Source organism: Pleurodeles waltl, chromosome 2_2 (genome assembly GCF_031143425.1).
Source record: "Pleurodeles waltl isolate 20211129_DDA chromosome 2_2, aPleWal1.hap1.20221129, whole genome shotgun sequence".
Lineage (NCBI taxonomy): Eukaryota > Metazoa > Chordata > Amphibia > Caudata > Salamandridae > Pleurodeles > Pleurodeles waltl.
Genome location: NC_090439.1, coordinates 36851928 through 36873748, shown reverse-complemented (window position 1 = coordinate 36873748; position 21821 = coordinate 36851928).

Sequence of the window (21821 nt, the reverse complement as noted above, 5' to 3'; positions counted from 1 at the left end):
CTGCATGAGCAGAGGTGCCCCTACGAACTCCAGCTCCATTTTCCTGGACTTCATAAGTGCAGGGAAGCCATTTTACCAATGTACTGGACATAGGTTACTACCTTTGTCCAGCTACATAATAGTAACTCTGAACCTAGGCATGATTGGTATCAAATATGTTGGATTCACACGCTAATACTATTGCCAGTTTTGGTTGAATGATTTCATGCACTCTGAGGGCTCCTTAGAGGTCCGGCAGCATTACTCCTACCAGTATTCTGGGGTTTTCCAGGCAGCCCGCACTGCTGACACCCCACAAACAGGTTTCTGCCCTCCTGCTACTTGCCCAGCTCAGGCAGAGGAATGTAGAACACAGGAATTCCATTGGAAAGGGAGGCAACACCTTCTCCCTTTGGAAATATGTTTACATGGCTTGGGGGTAGCCTCCCCAAGCCACCGGTATGCTTTGAAGGGCACATTTGTTGCCCTCCTTGTATAAACTGGTTTACACCAGTCTAGGGACCATCAGTCCCTGCTCCGGTGTGAAACTGGAAAAAGGAAAGGAGAGAAACCACTCCCCAGTCTATCTCCGCCCCAGAGTTGGTGCCCAGAGCTCCTCCAGGTAGCCACTTGAATCTGCCATCTTGAATCCAAGGTGGGCAGAGGCCCCTGGGAGCATATGAGTGACTAGGTCAGGCAGGTGACATCACAGCCCCCTCCTGATAGGTGGTCACCCTGCTAGGTGACCAATCCCCCTTCCTGGGCTATTTAGGGTCTCCCTTAAAGGGCAGGTCTTCAGATTCGATGTGCAAGATTCCAGCAGGACTCCTCTGCATCATTTACTTCATCTTCTGGCCACCGGGACTACAACTGGACCCTCCAGGAAACATCAATCTGCAAATCTAAAGACAACTCCTCTTTGCAACATTGTTTCTCCGGCTCCTTCCAACAACTGCAACATTTCCCTAACTTTGCATTTATTGAGGGTAATGAGTCTTCAGCATGCACAAAAAGCAAGAAGGAATCTCCCTTGGAATGAAGGAGTCTCTCCCCTGCCTCTGCAGGCACCAACTGCAACGACTACCAGCTGCATGGATCCTCTCTCACCTAAAGCTAAGTGGATCCTGCATCATAGGTGGTAGTCTGAAGTGGTGTCCTTGGTTCTCTCTACCAACTTTCCAATTTGGGAGGTGGTAGGCCATTGCCTTTTCTTGCAAGGCAGTGCCCCTGTGCATCATGACTCTTGCACCTACCACGGCTTTTTGGCTCTTCTTCCAAGTGGAAGGGTCGTGGAATAAGGTCCTTTAAGGAGGAAGACATGGACTGTTTTGAACCAATGGACAATGGGCTGAAATGTGCTATGGTGACATTTCTGCAGAGATTTGGGGAAAAAAGCTTTAGCAAAGGTCTTAGTGGGATTTGGAGAGCTGGAAACATTTTTAACATCCCAATATCCTTAAAGAACCTACCTGGCCTTGCCAAGTTGTGGCCCCAGTGAGATTATAGCCCATGAAATGTTCATAATTTCACTTAGCTTTTGCATCAAGAAGGACAAAGGGTCAGCTTGGTTGGGGGGGCTGTTAGATAAAGAACTTCACCCAATAACTATAACCCCCGATGCCCTGTTTAACGCTGCTCAGAATTTGCTTTTTAATTTTACAATGGGTGCTTACTTTTAACTTTTACAAAGAATTGTTCACTTTAATTGAGAATAAACACCTTAATTTTAATAATGTTTATTCTGTGCAAAGGGATAGCTTGAGGGGTATTAATGAATGAAACTCTAATTCCACTTCCTATTGTTCCCTGATTGTTCCCTGATGTCCCACTTAAGGCTGTGAGGAACCTTTAATGAGTGCTTGCATTCTAACTTTATAAAGTACTGTGCACTTTAGTCGTGCACTTGAATTAAAATTTCAGCAATGATCATGGCATTTTATCTGTTGTACTTGCACTTAATTTTTAAGTTGGCCCCAGGGGAAGGCTTTTCTGGTAAAGGTTAGGGCATACATATTCAGGGGATCAATGATCGTGAGATGCAGGTCATGAAGTGAGCCCCTTTCCATAATCTGCCAACAAAGGGCTGGGTAGGAGGGTTTTATGCTGATTTAAGTATTGTCTTGAAAGATCTGATATGAGATACACTCTGCTACATCTTCTATGCTGGTGGATTGCTGAGTATGTTCTATGTGTTTTTTAATGCAATTTATTACATTGTATTGGTTTTAATAATCAAGCAAAAAGGATATTATTATTATTATTATTATTATTATTATTATTGTTATTATTATTATTGCTATTATTATAACTATCGTTATTGTTATTAATAATAATTATAATAATAATAATAACCACATATTGTACAAATTAAAATGTATAGAACTAAAATAAGATTTCACCTATCTGATTACATGTTAAGGTAGTTTAAAGTGCATATGCCTTTCAAATTTGGTGGTTGTAGATGTTGCCACCAGGAAAATATTTAAAGATTTATCTAATTCATCTGGGAAGATGATTGTAAACTGTAGTTGTCACAAGAGGCAAAACCACCTTCCTGTGGTGTCCTGTGCCTTATATGAGCATAGCACAGGACAGGAAAGAGTAAATTTGTAAAGGTGTTAATGGTGTGAGCCAAAAAAAAGGAAACATGCATTTTTAACTGTGGTAAGGCAAACAATGCACTGACAGATAACCTTTATCTTTTCAACAGATAGCGTTGCAATAAAAGGAGGGATTTAGCTTTTGAACTTATAAGCAAAGAGATTGTTTTGTCCACCTGAGTAAAGACTTTATAAGTGTGTTGAAGCCAGGCTGTTTCTATGGGTACAGGGCAGGTCAGAGGGGTTGATCCTCTCCATTCCTGACTCAACTGAATGTAGTAAGATAATTGGACAATTATTAATTGAACTCTCTGTCTAAAGAGGGTTATGTGTTTTCCTATAAAACAATTTCTGCGTCTGATCTCAAAAGACCTAAAAATTGTAAAGGAATACTCAAATTGCCTTCATTCCTATTTATCTGAAAATACAAAGGCCTCTTTAGCTTGCTCATCTGATGGGAGGTTACTAGTTTACAGGACCAATGTTATTGACATTGATTCAGAAAGTGCAAATTTCTCTCTCAGGAGGAGCTAAATGTGTAATTGGAATCATTGAGGAACAGGAATGTGCTGAACACTTGGCATATATTAAAAAAGGTGGCAATGTCCATTTCCGTGAGCCTTTGTCACATGAAGGAAAAATACATTTGAGTGCTATCTTTTTTTCTCTGTTTTCAACAAAGTGCCAATCTCCTGTTTATTAGTTACTAGTTCTAATGAAGTGCATTATTGTCAGTTGTGACATTGTCTTGTAATTTAGTTATGACTTTCAGAGTCCAAGTTGTATCTGCATTTATTGCTTTGATTGTATCATAATGTAGGCTAGGCAATCTATCAAAATCTGCAATAATCTTCATACAAGATTCAATGATTTTTCTGTCTTCTACTGTCCCCATTAGTGACCACATACACTACAGCATCAGAACCAGTAAAAGTAAGGAAAATGGAAAGGAATAAGAGAGAAAATAGAGACACAGAACTCATCACTCCTGAGGTCAAGAAAGGCTGCAGGTTGCAGTGGATTCGTGTAAGACAAAGAAGCGCCTTAAGTCATTTGTCATAGGAAAATCAAACATGATGGTAATTGTGAAATGAAATATCGTAGTATTATCTCTCAATAACCAACTCTCTGTGCTTTTGCAGGATAATGTGAGGTAGGTTTTTTGCTAGATATATATAAACATGCACCGCTCCCTATATTAGAAAAAGTATCATAAGTTGCTCCATTGCATGTTCCAGAAGAATAATATTTTTTTCAATTTACCTGATGTAAATGTAAAAATAAGAAATTACTTAACATAAGCCCTTAGGCAGATGATCTCAAAGTACTGCTTACTGACACACAAACCCAGTATGAGGACAAAACAGCTTTTCCAGATGCACATTCCTCTCGTCTGACTGTTTGGAAGAAAACAAAGCTCCATCCACCCACAGTGCTCCCTTTTAGCAGATAAAAGTTACAGACTGCTGTTTGGGCTGTTCCTCTTGATTTTCCTCAAGGGAATCCCAAACAGTTGAAGAAAAATAGTACAAGTTTCTTTACATGTTTCTAATTTTCTTTGGCTGATTGGCCTTCCGGTCATTAAAAGCTAGTGGATGTGTCAATTCAGCTGTGTGTGAAGCAACAGCTAATAGAGGCTGAAGAATAGCTACAAAGGACCTGTCTTTCTACTCTCAGACATCTCATCCCTTGCATGCTTTATATGTTCATTGCATGCAGAGGGGCATGGATAGCTGGTCAGCCATAGAATACCCTTTTTAATGTTGGTCTTCCACAGTAAATAGATCCAGAAAATTAAACTTTCTGACTTGCTGACTAGATTTGCTCCCAGTGGTAATATTAAAGGAACTCATTATGCCACTTACTCAACTTGAATCATTTTGACGTCACATATTATGTAGTACAGGAAAAAAATAATTTCATTACTATGGGGGTCATTCTGACCTCGGCGGTAAATGGCGCTTACCGCCAGCCAGAAGTCCGCCATAACACCGCCGCGTCCGCGGTAAACCGCCACGGTCATTCTGACCCGCAACTGCCAAACCGCCGAAAACCCGACATCCTCAATAATCCGCCACACCAAATGTCAGCGAAAAAATGGCGCTGACCAAACCTCCACCGTCACGCCAACAGAAATACACCCATACCATTCCGACCCACAAATCCACGCGGCGGTCTTTCAAACGCGGTATTCCATTGGCGGTACACAACGCCGCGGTCAAATTACACACACCCATAGAAAACTCAGCCACATTGGTCAGTCCGATGTACACACACCTGATACACATACTAACACCACTCCCACACACCCAACACAATAGAAAACACACACCCACATCACCCACAAGCCCCTACGACCCGAAATCATTGACGAAGGCTAGAGACAGAGCACAGAATAGAGAATCCCACAACACAGAGGCACACAACACCATCACCCACACAGAATCCACGCACCAAACACCACACACCACCACACGCACCACACTCATCACCACAAACGCCACCCCACACCTCAACCACACTCCCCCATGGCAACTCAAAGACACCCCAGGTTCAGTGACGCCGAACTCAGGGTCATGGTGGAGGAAATAGTCCGTGTAGAGCCCCAGCTCTTCGGGGCACAGGTGCAGCACACCACAATTGCCAGGAAGATGGAGCCATGGCAAAGGATAGTGGACAGGGTTAACGCAGTGGTACAGCATCCACGCAATCGGGAGGACATCAGGAAGAGATGGAACGACCTACGGGGGAAGGTGCGTTCCATGGTATCAAGGCACCACATTGCGGTGCAGAAGACTGGCGGCGGACCCCCACCTACTCCCCCAGAATTTACCACGTGGGAGGAGGAAGTCTTGCACATCCTGCATCCTGACGGCCTCGCTGGAGTAGACGGAGGAATGGACTCTGGTAAGGCAAATCTTCACTACTGCTTCCCACACCCACCCCACCTGAATGCCAAATCATACCCCCACCCTCACCCCCTCCCCCATCACACCAACCCCTAGCAAAAGCCTCACCATCACAACCCACCCATCCCAACACCAAGCCCTGCATGCGACCACAAAGCATGGACGCCCATCACCAAGGCATGCCCACTGCACACACACATCACCCCCACAAACCACCCTCACAAAAGCCCCCACAAGGAAATGCCTGCACATGGGTACACGGACACCCACCCATCACACGAAATCCCACACACAGAAGCTATAACCATACCTTTATACCCCTGCAGGACCCGAACGCCACCACACCGCCACGGAGGGTCCAGAGATGTCCATCCCACCCCCAGAAGAGGCCCCCAGCGATGAAAGCAGCTCTTTCTCCCTGGAGCCAGACGACCAGCCCGGCCCATCGGGGACCTCTGGACAGTCGGTTCCCCACAGACAGCCACAGGCTACACCAGACCCAACCCCCTCTGGGAACACCAGCACAGCTCCCACCCAGCGGGCCCATGCCTCTGTCTCCAGGGCACGTAAATCAGCGGTGTGTCCACCACTACAGGGCACCCAGGTTGACCCACCACCCCAACAACAACAGGGACCTGGGGGCAGTGGTAGTGGGCACACCGTCCAGGGGACAGAGGCACAGGAACACAGGGGAACTGGGAGGGCTGCTGTGCGACAGGGGGGGGACAGGCCCGGGGAACCGACTCTCCAAGAGGCCCTCTCCTCCATCATGGGAGCATACCACCGCTCCCAGGAGACGATGGCGACGGTACTGGCCCGGTTCCAGGAGATCCAGGAACTGCAGGAGGAACTGTACATGGGGTTCAGGGAGGAACTGAGGAACATTGGTTCCGCAATGGGGACCATCGTCCTGGCCCTTACCCAGATCGTCACCACATTGTGGGACCATGTGGCACCCCAAAGGGCCCCTGTCACTAGCCCAGGCCAGGAACAGCCTACCACCTCCGCCGGCGCCAATGGACAGGAGGCCCCCACACAACGACAGGCCCCCAGAACCCCACCTCCTGCAGAAGAAGAACCACCCCGCAAGCGGAACCTGAGATCTCACAAGAAGACAGAGTAGGATTGCAAGACCCCCGCCAGCCTAAGATACCCCCTGATGTCATCCCACTGTCCCACATTGTCACCCTGTCCAACCTTGAACTGCCCCTGCTCCATCCTTCCACAGGCATATGGACAATGCACCTGTGCGACAGAGAACTGGACTCTGCCATGGACATTACTCCACCCCCACCCATCCCCGCTTCCCAATCATTTACCTATATCTAGCCCTTAAAATAAATCACTTATTCCACTTAAATAAACAGGAGTCTGCTTGTATTCTTAACAAATGTATTACACATAACGGTTCAATAATGTCCAGTTACTTTGTGATGACAACATACCAATTTCAATAAGCTTTAGTCCATGGGCAAACAAAGCTGAAGTCAGGCAGTGGGTCATACAGCTCTGAAAAGGGAAGGGAAAGTCACAAATCAGTTAACAGGAACTGGGGGGAAACACAGACAGTGGAGACGCATGAGGCCTTAAGTAAATGTAAATTGGGGTGGCTGTTTCTTACCTGTGTGCTACTGAAAGTATTGTTGTATGACTGTATCCCTGTTGTCCGTGTCGTCCCCGTCGTCTTCCTCCTCTTCACTCTCCACAGGCTCCACAGCTGCAACAACACCACCATCTGGACCATCCTCCTGTAGAAAAGGCACCTGGCGTCGCAATGCAAGATTGTGAAGCATACAGCAGGCCACGATGATCTGGCACACCTTCTTTGGTGAGTACATGAGGGATCCCCCTGTCATATGCAGGCACCTAAACCTGGCCTTCAGGACCACGAAGGAACTTTCTGTGATCCTCCTAGATCGCCCATGGGCCTCATTGTACCGTTCCTCTGCCCTGGTCCGGGGATTCCTCACTGAGGTCAGTAGCCACAACAGGTTGGGGTAACCAGAGACACCAATTAGCCACACACGGTGTCTCTGTAGCTGTTCCATCACATAAGGGATGCTGCTATTTCGCATGACATATGCGTCATGCACTGACCCAGGGAACTTTGCATTTACATGGGAGATGTACTGGTCAGCCAAACAGACCACCTGGACATTCATCAAATGATAACTTTTTCTGTTTCGCTACACCTGCTCACTGTCTTTGGGGGGAACCAAAGCCACATGGGTCCCATCAATGGCCCCAATGATGTTGGGGATATGTCCAAGGGCATAGAAATCACCCTTCACTGTAGCCAATTCGCCCACTTCAGGGAAAATAATGTAGCTCCGCATGTATTTCATCAGGGCAGACAACACTCTGGATAAAACCTTAGAAAACATAGGCTGAGACATCCCAGATGATATGGCCACTGTTGTCTGAAACGACCCACTTGCCAAAAAATGGAGTACTGACAGAACCTTCACCAGAGGGGGAATCCCTGTGGGTTGGCGGATGGGGGACATCAGGTCTGGCTCCAGCTGGGCACATAGTTCATGTATAGTTGCTCTGTCAAGCCGGTATGTAAGTATGATATGTCGTTCTTCCATTGTTGACAGGTCCACCAGCGGTCGGTACACGGGAGGATTCATCCTTCTCCTCGCAAGTCCCAGCGGATGGTGCCTAGGAAGGACAACATGGAGCACAGAGTCAAGCAACCCACAGGTTCGTTCACACAGCTTGCACAGTACACGAATTGCAATGCATGGAACGGCTTGTATGAGTGGCAATGCAAGGCCTAGGCCTGTGTGACGCAGTAGAAATCATGCCATGTGGGCCCTTGAAATGGTGGCTGCCTGACCTGTGAAGTGTGACAGTGGGATGTGAGGTCACTGCGCTGGCGTGGCACACCGTGGCGGTAGGCGGTCGAAGACCGCGGCGCAAAGCAGCATTGGTTAACATTGAACCCTATGGGTCTCAGGAGCCAATGACGATGTGCGCCGGCGGTCGCGGTACGCACTGCTGCGGTACGCACCGCTGTGGGCGTGACCGCCATTTTCTATCTGATTAATCACTCGAGACCTGATCATCCACAGGAGAGGACCTATACTGCAAGTGCTGCTGTGACCTCGGTCTGGGAGATACAATGGCTGCTGCGACTGGGGAAAGGGCCCCTGCCTTCACTTCCGAAGAATTGGAGAAACTTGTTGATGGGGTCCTCCCCCAGTATGCGCTACTCTACGGTCCTCCAGACCAACAGGTTAGTACACAGGGTGCACGCTGAATGGGCTATGCCTGTGTTGAGTGGGGTGTATGTAAGATGGTGGGGAGGGGAGCGAATGAGGAGTGCAACGCACGACAGATGGGAACATGTGCCACATGGCAAGGTTGGGGAGGGGGGGCCACTCACATCTACCATGCAGAAAAGTGATGATATTTCCTTTCCCATCCTGTACATGTCAAATAGGTCAGTGCCCATCAGAAGATCGACATTTGGCGTGCCATCGCCAAGGACATCTGGGCCCTGGGGCTCCACAACAGAAGGGGCACCCACTGCCGAAAGAGGTGGGAGGACATCCGCCGCGGGACCAGAAAGACCGCCGAGTCTCTGCCGGGGATGGCCTCCCAACGTAGGAGGGGTGCCAGCCGCCAATTGACCCCCCTGATGTCCCGGATCCTGGTGGTGGCCTACCTCGATTTGGATGGGCGCGTGAGGACATCACAGCAGACACAAGGGGGTGAGTATCAGCACATTTTGCTATCTTTGCGCGCAGTGGAGGTGTCTGGGTTGGGGAGGAGGGCCGTGGGTGACTCAAGGCCAGGGCGCTTTCTGTAGGCTAGTCCCCTCCGTTAGGCATGGCCCTGTGCCCCTGCCCCCCACCTCTGTAGGGTGCCAAGTACAGCTATCCATGGTCCTGCATCACCCATGTGTGCATTTGTTGCCCATAGACCTGTAGGCCTAGTCACAAGAACTGAGTAGTGTACCCCGATTACGCAGCGTAGTGCAGGGGGCTTCTGTGTCTGTCCTCTCCGCCAACGGTGTTGCCAATGCATGCACTCAACCTGTCTTCATTTCTCCCCCCCACCCATCTTCTTTTTCTTCCTGTGCATGTGTGCATTAGCATCATCAGGCGGAGGAGAAGTGGCATTGGCGCACGAGGGAGCTGCATCTCACATGGCCCCGGAGGGCCATGCAACCGACTCCGAGTTCACCAGTGAGACGGAGGGTGAGGGGAGCTCCACAACGGGGACCCGTGGAGACGTCAGCGACACCGACACGTCCTCAGAAGGGAGCTCCCTTGCGGTGGCGGCAACATCCGTGCCCACCGCCACAACAGGTACAGCCGCCACCCAGCGCACCAGCCTCGCCCTCCCAACAGCCCCTCAGCCTTCGCTCCGTGCCCACTCACCCAGGAAGGTGGGCATCTCCTTCGCCCCAGGCCCCTCAGGCCCTGCCCCAGTTACCCCTGCTGCCCTCAGTGAGGAGGTCATTGACCTCCTCCAGACCATCATTGTTGGGCAGTCTACCCTTTTGAATGCCATCCAGGGTGTAGAAAGGGAGGTGCATCGGAGCAATGCATACCTGGAGGGCATTAATTCGGGTCAGGCTGCCCATCAGCGATCGTCCAACGCTCTGGCCTCAGCACTGACGGCAGCCATTGTCCCTGTCTCCAGCCTCCCTCTTCTAACTCCCTCCACTCAGTCCCAGTCTCCTGTTCCTCAGCCTATCCCATCCACACCATCAGACCAGCCTGCACACACCTCAACACCCAAGGGCAGCTCATCCAGACATAAGCACCACAGATCCCACAAGCATTCACACAAACAACATCCAGATGCAGACATGCCAACAGTCACTACCACCTCTGTGTCCCCCTCCTCCTCGTCTCCCTCCTCCCTCCCTGTGACGTCTCCACTCACACCTGCATGCACACCACCATCAGCCAGTACTTCCATCACCAGCACACCCTCCATTACAGTCAGCACACGTGCAGTCACCACCCCCACTGCCATTTACACGTCCCCGGTGTCCTCTCCCACTGTGTCTGTCAACCCCTCTTCCAAACCACACAAAAGCAGGCAGCCACCCACCCAACAGCCATCCACCTCACGACAGCCTCCAGCTCAAGCACCTGCACCCAAAGACAGCACACTTGACTCTCCTACAACCACATCCTCTTCCTCCACTCCCATACCCACTGCACCTACCCTTCTCATTGCTCCTAAAAAACTTTTCCTCTCCAAAATTAACCTCTTTGCATCACCTGACCCACCCCCTCCATCTGGTAAGAGTCCAAAGAGCACCTCAGCCACCACCAGCCCTGCATCTAGTATCAACATAGTGCAGGGCTATTGGAGTCCACCAGCTCCTAGGGAAGGAACATCGGCCAGCAGCAAGGGGACAGCAAGCCCACCCCCTGGGAAGAGGACAAGAAAAATTAAGGGCCGGCGCGAAAAGCCTGAGACGGCTTCCACCAAGGAGAGTGGCCTTGCCACGTCACCTGCCACATCATCTAAGGGAGGCAAGGGCCAGAGAGCTGCAGCGAAGGAGGGCAAGGGCAGCAGGGCGGAGAAGACATGCAGCAGCCGAGCGCACCAGGAGGGCCCCACCAGCCCCATACCGGGTGTGACGGACGACACCCACGGGCCCAAGACTCCATCACAGGAGGGCCCCGCTACCGCAAGGTTGGAGGGCGACTAAGCGGGGAGTCTTGGCCAGGTCTGGCTCCCTTGAAAGACAGGACAAGCACCGCTGAACAGGGCCCCGCCAAGACAGGCACCGCTGAACAGGGCCCCGCCGTGAGGAGCACCGCTGAAGAGGGCCCCGCCAAGACAGGCACCGCTGAACAGGGCCCCGCCGTGAAGAGCACCGCTGAAGAGGGCCCGCCAAGACAGGCACCGCTGAACAGGGCCCCGCCAAGACAGGCACCGCTGAAGAGGGCCCCGCCAAGACAGGCACCGCTGAACAGGGACCCGCCGTGAAGAGCACCGCTGAAGAGGGCCCCGCCAAGACAGGCACTGCTGAACAGGGCCCCGCCAAGACAGGCACCGCTGAAGAGGGCCCCGCCAAGACAGGCACCGCTGAATAGGGCCCCGCCGTGAAGAGCACCGCTCCGCTGGGCCCTTCCTGTCAAGCACCGCTCCGCTGGGCCCTTCCTGTCAAGCACCGCTCCGCTGGGCCCTTCCTGTCAAGCACCGCTCCGCTGGGCCCTTCATCTCAAGCACCGCTCCGCTGGGGCCTTCCTCTCAAGCACCGCTCCGCTGGGGCCTTCCTCTCAAGCACCGCTCCGCTGGGCCCCGCCGTCTCAAGCACCGCTCCGCTGGGGCCTTCCTCTCAAGCACCGCTCCGCTGGGCCCTTCCTCTCAAGCACCGCTCCGCTGGGCACCGCCGTCTCAAGCACCGCTCCGCTGGGGCCTTCCTCTCAAGCACCGCTCCACTGGGCCCTTCCTCTCAAGCACCGCTCCGCTGGGGCCTTCCTCTCAAGCACCGCTCCGCTGGGCACCTCCGTCTCAAGTACCGCTCCGCTGGGCACCGCCGTCTCAAGCACCGCTGGTCCATTGACAGTGCCGGTTCTGTGTCGAGCAGGTGTTCATGAAGTACTCTGGCCACCATGCCTCCTCCAATACCAGTGGAGTCGGTTATCCATCTGATGGACTGTGGCTTTGCACTCCCCAGGATGGTACAGTGTGCATGGAGGCCCCTTGTGGATCTGGCGTTGTGGACTCATGTGGCTGAGGTGCCCCCCTTTCCCTTCCCCCTGAGGTGCCTGTTGTTTTATCATCTGATGCCCCTGCAGTGTTCTCTCCAATGGTATCCGGTCTCCTGAGTGGGCTTTGCCCATGTGTTTGTACACATTGGCCCACGGACTATGGATATTTAACGGACTGTGCAGGACTTATTGACTATGTTTATACTTTGCACTATGTTCATTATTTCTTTTGTATATTTCAATTGGCATATTTACCATGACTTCAATGAACCTATTTTATACATAAATTTTAAACTTCATTTTAATTATGTCTTTGCATTCTTCCGGGGGGTTTGGGGGGTGTCACTCTGACTTGTTGCTCTGCATTGGTGTGTAGGTATTGGGGGGGTGGGTTGGGGGGATGGGTGTATCGCGTAAGTGTGTGCACGTAAGCTTTCCTCCTCCCCCTCCCCTATGTCGTAGGTGCAGTACTCACCGTTGTCGTCTGCACCGGCGTTCGTACTCCTGGTAGATGAGCAGGTAGACAATAGCTGGTAGGATGTGTAATTCGGGCTCCATGCTGTCCTCCTTCCTCGTGGAGTGTGTATAGGTGAGCGTTTTCCAGTTCGTAGTCTGTTTTTATCGGCGGGGCTCCCGCCTCGGAAAAGGTGGCGGATTGGTGAGTTGTGATAGGGTGGGCGGTACATTGTCTGCCGCCTGCCTGTTGGCGGTGACCGCCGCGCTGTTTGTCGGTCCCGCCGTGGCGGTCGGAGTGTTAAAGTGGCAGGCTGTGTTGGCGGTTCCCGCCAGGGTCAGAATTCCATTTTTTGGACCGCCTGCCTGTTGGCGGGTTGGCCGCCGCTTTATCAACGACCGCCAGGGTTAGAATGACCCCCTATGTGTAACAAAAAATGATTGAGAAACTAATGTACTGTGATTTTCACATGATCTGTATTTGAATTAAGCGGGGGCTTACAAAACTATCAGCGCATGAGATGGTAGGGTTGAGCATTTGCTGTTTGATCAGTTGGGCAGTGTATGGCCCATATAATGAACTCAGGAGATCTTCAAAAGAGTTTACATTGACAAGATGTGGGCCTGAAACTCAATTCTAAGTTGAGGGTCATTAGCAAGGTAAGGCGAGAGTTGACAGGAAAAACGTGGATGCGTTACAATTAGTAACCACCAGACTCCATGCATTAAGCCTATAATTTTTATGTCAAATAATGTAAGCATGAGAATTTGCAAAAACAATACATTTATGTGTCTCCCTTACATTAAACTAGCAAAACTTCCACAACTGGACAATCCATACTATTACTGCTAATAGGGTCCTCAGCTATGACCAAACTAGGGTATTATTGATTGCACCAAATGCAATGTTGATTGGATATCAGTGGAAATCTCCTTTGAATTATACTGAAAGTTTTTCCTGGGTAAGGATAGAAAGTCAGGGTTTCCATTTTACCTAGGCCTACTCAACATAAATTGAACAACACAGTAAAACAAACTTTTGAATAATTAGTCAATGTGAGAGGACATTATTTCCAACATACAGTGTTGTGATACTAAGCACACACCCTTGTGACTTGTTAGTCACATTTCAGAGCTGACTTATTACTAACTATACTATATGTCACTACAATCCTTTTAAATTGCAGCATAGTCAGAGTACAGTGGTGCTCCCTGAAGCCATTTTTTGTCATATATGCGGGTGGTATGAATATACATCGAAGCCTGCATATGACATTTAACTTCTATGCATTTATGCAGTTTCAGTGCCAATTTATAATAGCCTTGCTGGATAGTTAAACACATCAATTCATTCATTTTTTCTTTATTCAATCATCACATGACCAAAACTGTTACAGTAAAAGAAATTGAAACTTTTATAATACCTTGAAACTTTTGCTGGCATATTCAGTGATACATATCAAAGAAGGCATGAAGCACATGTTGAATAAAAATAATTTATAGTACATTTGTTGCCCTTAAGTGTATGGCATGCTGGATAAAAATTGCAGTAAAACAGCACGGCTTTGTTGTTGGCAAAGATTATAAACACTTCATAGCTGCCCAACATTGTCTAAAATTGGCCTGTTTTAAAAAGGGTATAATATGCAGCTTCCTCAATGTAGAATATAACTTTCAAAATACCATAAACCGGCACATTAGTGACATAGGTACCCAACACAGGGTAGGCTACAAGAAAGTGTACAATATTCATCCTAAGTCTTCTGAGCTAAATTCTTTAATGCACATTTCTGACCCAGATTAGATAAGGTGTCATGCCTGGACTAGTACAAATTGAAGCATGGACAGAACAGTGGGGTTGGCAGCATACCTATGTAATCTGTCATTAATAAATTTAGCAAAAAGCATTTCCCTCAATGATTTAATGAATCGACTCGAGTGAAGGGTCCAGGTTCTTGAACAAATTAGATCAGTTCAGGCCAAAACAGGTATATTGTATATATGAACAATCCAATGTATTTTTAGACCGTGCTCCAGTTTAAGATAGTCAACTAGTACTGCCCAATTGAATATAGCTTCTTCTTTGGTCCATATATTCAGTCATAACAGAAGTGGTTGCAGCCTCACATAATCATTTATTTATCCTAGTCCCACTTCTGTGTGGCAGATATGGGTTCTAGTGGTCTTCAGTATGGCCAAAAGGCATGCTCAATCCTCTCTAACCCAGGCAGATGACAGATGCACCATACACTGGCCCCATAAGCAGCATTTGGACAGAACTTTGCATTGTAGATTGTCACAGGTTCTCTGATGGGTTTGCTTTCAAACTTAGACACTTAAATAAGGGCTGTCTCCAAGCTTCTTGCAGAGCAGATGCTCTTGCTGTTTTCAGAGGTCCCCAGGTGAAGTTATCATCAAATGGGGTTCCCAAATATGGGTGTGAGTATTATTCACTGAAAAAACTGTCTTTCTTTTTACAAGAACCATGCACCATTATGTGTGCTTTTGCTTGATTTACAGTAAGATCTAACTTTGTCAGAAAAGCACAAAACTGATCTAACAATCGCTGCAAACCAGTTGCCGGACTGGCCAATAGGACTGTATCATCAGCATAAATAAGTTAAGGATCACTGTGATTTCCTACCCATAGGCAGTCAGTATTAATATCTAATAAGTGTTTCTCAAGACCATTAAGGTAAGGTGAAAAAAGAAAGGTTGCTAAACTGGAGCCCTGGCATTCACCTCTAGTGAGCTTAAAGGCTTCTGTTGTCTCCTCATCCCGGCCAGACCCCCCACTTACAGTTACTTCTAGGTGTAACTCTCTCGGAATGTTCACAATACTCCTCTCTACCCCAAGTTCAGTCATAATGGTCCAAGGTTTCTTTGACATGTTGACTGAGTAAACGGCAATCTCAAATCCATACAGGCCAGATGTATCTTTCCTTCCTTGGACACTGTGCATTTATTTATTACAAGGTGTTAGTTGAGGCTCTGTTCAATTGCACCAAGGCCCATCCAGAACTCAAATAGCAGCCCCGAAGAAACATTGTTCTCGGTAGCCCAAGTTTGCAAACACTCTAACAGGATCCCTCCCCGTAATGTGGCCATGGACGTTTTGCAAAATTGGGCAATAGCATTGTGGATTCCCCTTGGGGCCTTTTTTAAAGATGGGAAAAATTATCACGTGTCCCAGTTTTAAGAGGGTCTGTAGTTAGGCCTACAACACATTGGTCAAGAGACGAGCCTACCAGGACATCATTGCCTTAAAAAGATGTACATACACCCCATTCAGCCCTGGAGCCTACCCTGTCGGGCATCTATTAGTAGCATCTATGACATGGTTCAATTCAATCTTTAATCCAGAGGAGGGCATAAAGGGGGATTATAGATACTCTAGGAGGATTTACCTTAATCTTAGTAGGTGAGGAACCCTCAGTGGAGACTGGGCATCAATATAACTGTGTAAAATGTCTGACCTAGTCTTCTGATAGTCCCTGAATCAAACACAGTCTCGTGAGTATTCTCAAAATAATTACAATTCATCACCTGCCAGAAGGGTTTGGTCTCCTTGAATTCACTAGTCATTATTAGGGTGTGATAGGCTTTCTCTCTTACTGTTTTTTTCCCAGGACATTAACACCATTTTGTATGCCTTCCTGCAGCTGTTCACTTGTCCTAGATCTCTAGAGACAGCTTTAAGCACTAGCATCAGCAGGTTATGAACCCTAGTAAAGTTAAAATCATCTCATGTGTTTCCTTTTGTGAGTGCCATTTGTAACAGAAACCATTTCAAGTTCATTCTCACAGATTCTATCATAACTATTAGTTATTGTGGTCCCCAGCATTATTTTTATCTAGATATAAGAAGAAATTTGAATAGGTTTTGTCCACCAGGAGATAGAGAAATAAGTTTGTATCAACTTTAAACCAGATCATAACCACCCCTTTATTTCTCATGTGGACTAACGGTGGGGGAATCATCATGGATTCATGAACCACCTGGCTCTTTGGAAAGAAAGTGCTACTGATTGAAATGCTATCAAATTGTGATCACTAAAAGGTGAATCTAGTACTACATATTCTTTAATCCAGCTCCTGAGATTTTGAGATAATAGAATAAAATCGATTAAACTTGACGTGCCCTACCAACAAAGGTAGGGCGGATGATTTGGTCTTTAGTCAGATAATCAAAGGAGAACACCAGATTGAATTTTATGAGTAGAAAATTCAGTTACTCTCCATACGGTGAGAGGTGAACATGTGTAACGGAAGCCACTCAAACACCCACCATACCACAGGACTCTGCAGAAGATAGGTGGCAATATTTTGCACTAAAATCAGCCATCCATATAATTAGATACCCACCCTTGACATTATTCAGTCTCTGCTCAGCATCCTCATGTAACAATTTCACCATAAGAGAATTAGGGCCAGATTTACAAAGCCATTTAGCATTTCTTAATCATCCGAATTGCTATTTTGAGCAGTTAATAAATGATAAATGGGATTTTCAGATGTAAACTCCCTTTACGGATTCGTAAATTGTGATTTCTACCTAGTAGAAATCTCAAATTGTGATACTCTAAATAGGAAATCGCAAAAAGGGATTACCTATTTGCAATTACTTATCAAATGTACAAAGCATTTCCTAAATGCGAATTGGCCATTTAGGAAATGCAATTACCATCAACTTCAAGTTGATGGTAAACATGTGCTTTCTTAAAAAAGCAACCAAAGATGTTTTTTAAGTGCAACACATGCCCCTAGGACATATGTGTGCACCATTAAGTTTGGGTTTGGCTTTTGCCCATAGCCATCCTTGGTTTTGCATTTCCAAAATAGCAATTGCCTAATAGGAAAACACTATTTGGGAAATGCAAAATCGACCTACTGTCATAAATGGCATGAGATTTCTTAATTTTTATTTTCTAATAACGATTCCTACTTTGTAAGAATTGCGTTTAGTAAATCAAAATTTTGACACATTTCATTTTGGATTTTCTAAATAGCGATTTCTATGGAGTCACTATGTAGGACGTGCAAAATTGCATCTACATACATCTGCATCAAAGACATTGTTACAGAAATTAATCAGTAGATTTAAGTGGCACTTTTTGGCAAAAGTTGGTAATGGAGAGAATCAAGGCTTGTCCATATAACTCATCCCAGAAAAGTAAGAGAAACAAATGTAATTATACCTACCTTGCCCTCCCCACCCCCCCCCCGCAGTATACCAGGTGTAAAAAAATTAGCAAATCCTTCAATAAAACACTTTCTTTAAGCCAGGTTTCTTGCAAACAGAGTACTTCACCATGTTTAAATAAAATGTAGCCAATTAGTCTGTCAGCGTGGCTGCCAATCCTGCCACATTCCATGAAGCTAGTCTTGGAAATTTGTCTATTTGGCTCTGAGAGCAATTCTTACGAGCATACTACCCTTCTAAACTCACAGTAAGGTGTGCTAAGTTCAGTGTAGCAACTGCAAAACTGTTAGTCTTGAATCCTGCAATTAAGTGGTCAAGAGGACTGATAAATATTACTTTATTTTGAAGTCAGTCCAGCTGATCTAATTATGACAAAGTCAAAAACCTGTTAGTAATAGCAACAGGATGGGGCACATGAGTAAACATTGAGACTGGATAGCTTTCTGGTCTGTAGAAAAAGCCAAGGGAAGAGCTTTAGTGGTGGCTTAGGTACAGGCAGAATAACTAAGCCTTCCCAACATGTCCTGCACAACAAATCTGCTCTTGAAGTTTACCACAATACAATCACTGCTATCCTGTTTGGGGTGATTACCTACCCATGAAACTCTATGCACAAGATTGATTTTGTTGAGAACTTGCCCTGGGATACCCACTGTGCCATTTAAACCAGTAAACCACTTTCTTTTCTAACTGGTCGTGACTCTCAGATACAACTGGCCTCAGAGAAGTAACACCTTTAAGAACTAGCTCATAAGGAGTGGATTCGGGTAAAAACTACAAAACTGGGAGATCATAGAATGAGTCATTTGAGGATTCCCCTCCTCCCAACATGCGTGTGCAGTGGCAGCCCCGGTACCATTTCAGGCTCCCCCATTTGCCCTGATTTTCCAAAGGTGCACAAAAAAACAAAACTTTGGCGCAGAGTACTGGCTGGGCTCCTAGAGGGTGTTGGATTGAAGTTGGAATGTCCCTGCGCCCTCCAGTCAATCCCCAGTCCATTGAGTTTGTCGTGCTGGCATAATTTGTCTAAGGCCTAACGGGCTGTGCAAGTGTGCCAAGACCCCTGACAAGATCCTCAAGTGAGTCCAATCTGCAAAGAATAGTATTGATAAAGTCAGAAACTTTGCTTTCCAAAGAAGCACGTTTTTTGCTGAGCTCCAGCTCTGGGCACAGGTTTATCACTGCGGACACAATTGTACCCCCCACTACTGTTTGAGTATCCTGGGCTGTGCTGGGGTTAGTTCTTTTTAACTAGGGGCAGTAAACAAGAAGAATATGATATTGTTAGGCTGGTGGACAAAGTCTCTAAAAAACAATTTCACCAGAGGAATCTGCTACACATGGATATTTGTCCTTGTTCCAAGCATCCGTGGGGAGGACTGTTTGTTTGAGACACTGCCATGGGAGGGATGGCCTCTTTCCTGGGGCCATTTCTATTTCTTGATTCCATGACAGAGATCAATCGTTCTTTGACAGAGCCAATTTCCTGTTCTAGCGGCCCCATGACATTGGTGAGGTAGGACACTATAGAGCCTGTAGGAAATTACCATCTTTTTGGCATGGTTACTCCCACTTTTTGCCTGCTGTCAGTGTGTTTTGACTGTGTTCACTGGTATCCTGCTAGCCATGACCCTAGTGACTGTGCTCCCCCACCACCAATTTGGTTGCTTAGGACTTTGCACACCCCACAATTGGCATACTGGTGCCCCCATATAAGCCCCTAGTATATGGTACTTAGTTACCCAGGGCATTGGGGATTCAGGGGTTCCCCATGGGCTGCAGCATCTATTGTACCATCCATGGGAGCTTATTCAAAATGTGTTTGCAGGCCTGCCATTGCAGCCTGCATGAAAAGGCACATGCACCCTTTCACCATAGGTCACTGCACCAGGTCACCGTAAATCACCCCTATGGCAGGCCCTACTAGCTCAGAGGGCATGTGCAAGTACGTATGTGTGAGGGCACCCCTGCATGAGCAGAGGTGCCCCTACGAACTCAGCTCCATTTTCCTGGACTTCATAAGTGCAGGGAAGCCATTTTACCCATGTACTGGACATAGATTACTACCTTTGTCCAGCTACATAATAGTAACTCTGAACCTAGGCATGATTGGTATCAAATATGTTGGATTCATACGCTAATACTGTTGCCAGTATTGGTTGAATGATTTCATGCACTTTGAGGGCTCCTTAGAGGTCCGGCAGCATTGCTCCTACCAGTCTTCTGGGGTTTTCCAGGCAGCCCGCACTGCTGACTCCCCACAAACAGGTTCCTGCCCTCCTGCTGCTTGACCAGCTCAGGCAGAGGAATGTAGAACACAGGATTTCCATTGGAGAGGGAGGCAACACCCTCTCCCTTTGGAAATAGGTTTACATGGCTTGGGTGTAGCCTCCCCAAGCCACCGGTATGCTTTGAAGAGCACATTTCATGCCCTCCTTGAATAAACTGGTTTGCACCAGTCTAGGGAGCATCAGTCCCTGCTCCGGTGCGAAACTGGATAAAGGAAAGGAGAGTAACCACTCCCCAGTCCATCACCACCCCAGAGATGGTGCCCAGAGCTCCTCCAGGTGGCCACTTGAATCTGCCATCTTGAATCCAAGGTGGGCAGAGGCCCCTGGGAGCATCTGAGTGACCAGGTCAGGCAGGTAACATCACAGCCCCCTCCTGATAGGTGATCACCCTGTAGGTAACCAATCACCCTTCCTAGGCTATTTAGGGTTTCCCTTAAAGTGCAGGTATTCAGATTCAATGTGCAAGATTCCTGCAGGACTTCTCTGCATCATTTACTTCATCTTCTGGCCACTGGGACTACAACTGGACCCTCCAGGAAACATCAATCTGCAAATCCAAAGACAACTCCTCTTTGCAACATTGTTTCTCCGGCTCCTTCTGACAACTGCAAGATTTCCCTAACTATGCATCCATTGAGGGTGATGAGTCTTCAGCCTGCACAAAAAACAAGAAGGAATCTCCCTTGGAAGGAAGGAGTCACTCCCCTGCATCTGCAGGCACCAACTGCAACGACTACCGGCTGCATGGATCCTCTCTCCTCTAAAACTGAGTGGATCCTGCATCATAGGTGGTAGTCTGCAGTGGTGTCCTTGGTTCTCTCTACCAACTTTCCAATTTGGGATATGGTAGGCCCTTGCCTTTTCTAACAAGGCAGTGTCCCTGTGCATCATGACTCTTGCACCTACCAAGGCTTGTTGGCTCTTCTTCCAAGGGATATTCAGGCTCCATGTAGCCCCAGCCTCCTGCACACTTCCCTGCAGAGGACAGTCTCCTGCCTGCTGCTCCAGTGACGTGGGACTCCTCTACAGGTATGCTGAGTGGCCTCACTGCGACTTCCATACCTGCTGCCTGTGAGTTGCCCGTGGGGGCTTCATCCTTATCTTCTGCCTCTCCTCTCTGCCAAGGGTCACCTGGGACTCCCCCCATTTGGGTTGAGGATCCCTGGACCTTCCTGGTCCCCAGCAGCTCTACAACTCTGCATCTGCAACTCTTGCCTTTGCCAAGGCTTGTTAGTGGTTTTTCCACACCACTGACTGACTGCAACTCTTCTTCTGCTCATCCAAAGCTACCTCTAGACACTGTCTACATCTCACTAATAGGGGATACATGGACCTGCTATAAGATGATAACACCACATGCGCTCATCACACACCAGGCCAGCTTCCTCCTGAGTCTGTCAAGGAGTTATCCTTGTTGAATGTGGACTATATCGTTGCCATGATTAAAGTGCCAGCACGTATGTAATTGCACTTGTTCAAATAGTAATCAAGACAACCACACATTTCCAAACTGTTGACTGAGGAGAAGTAAAGTCTCAGGGGTTGCCCAGCCTTCTCCAGCCACTGACAGGTGCACACTGGCCCGCTCTTAGCCTGGATTTTGCCTGGGCACACACCTGGGTACATCCCACAGGACACAGTAAGCGCTTGCAGTGCTAGCTTCTGTGCTTCTCCCTCCTCCTGGTCGTGGACTT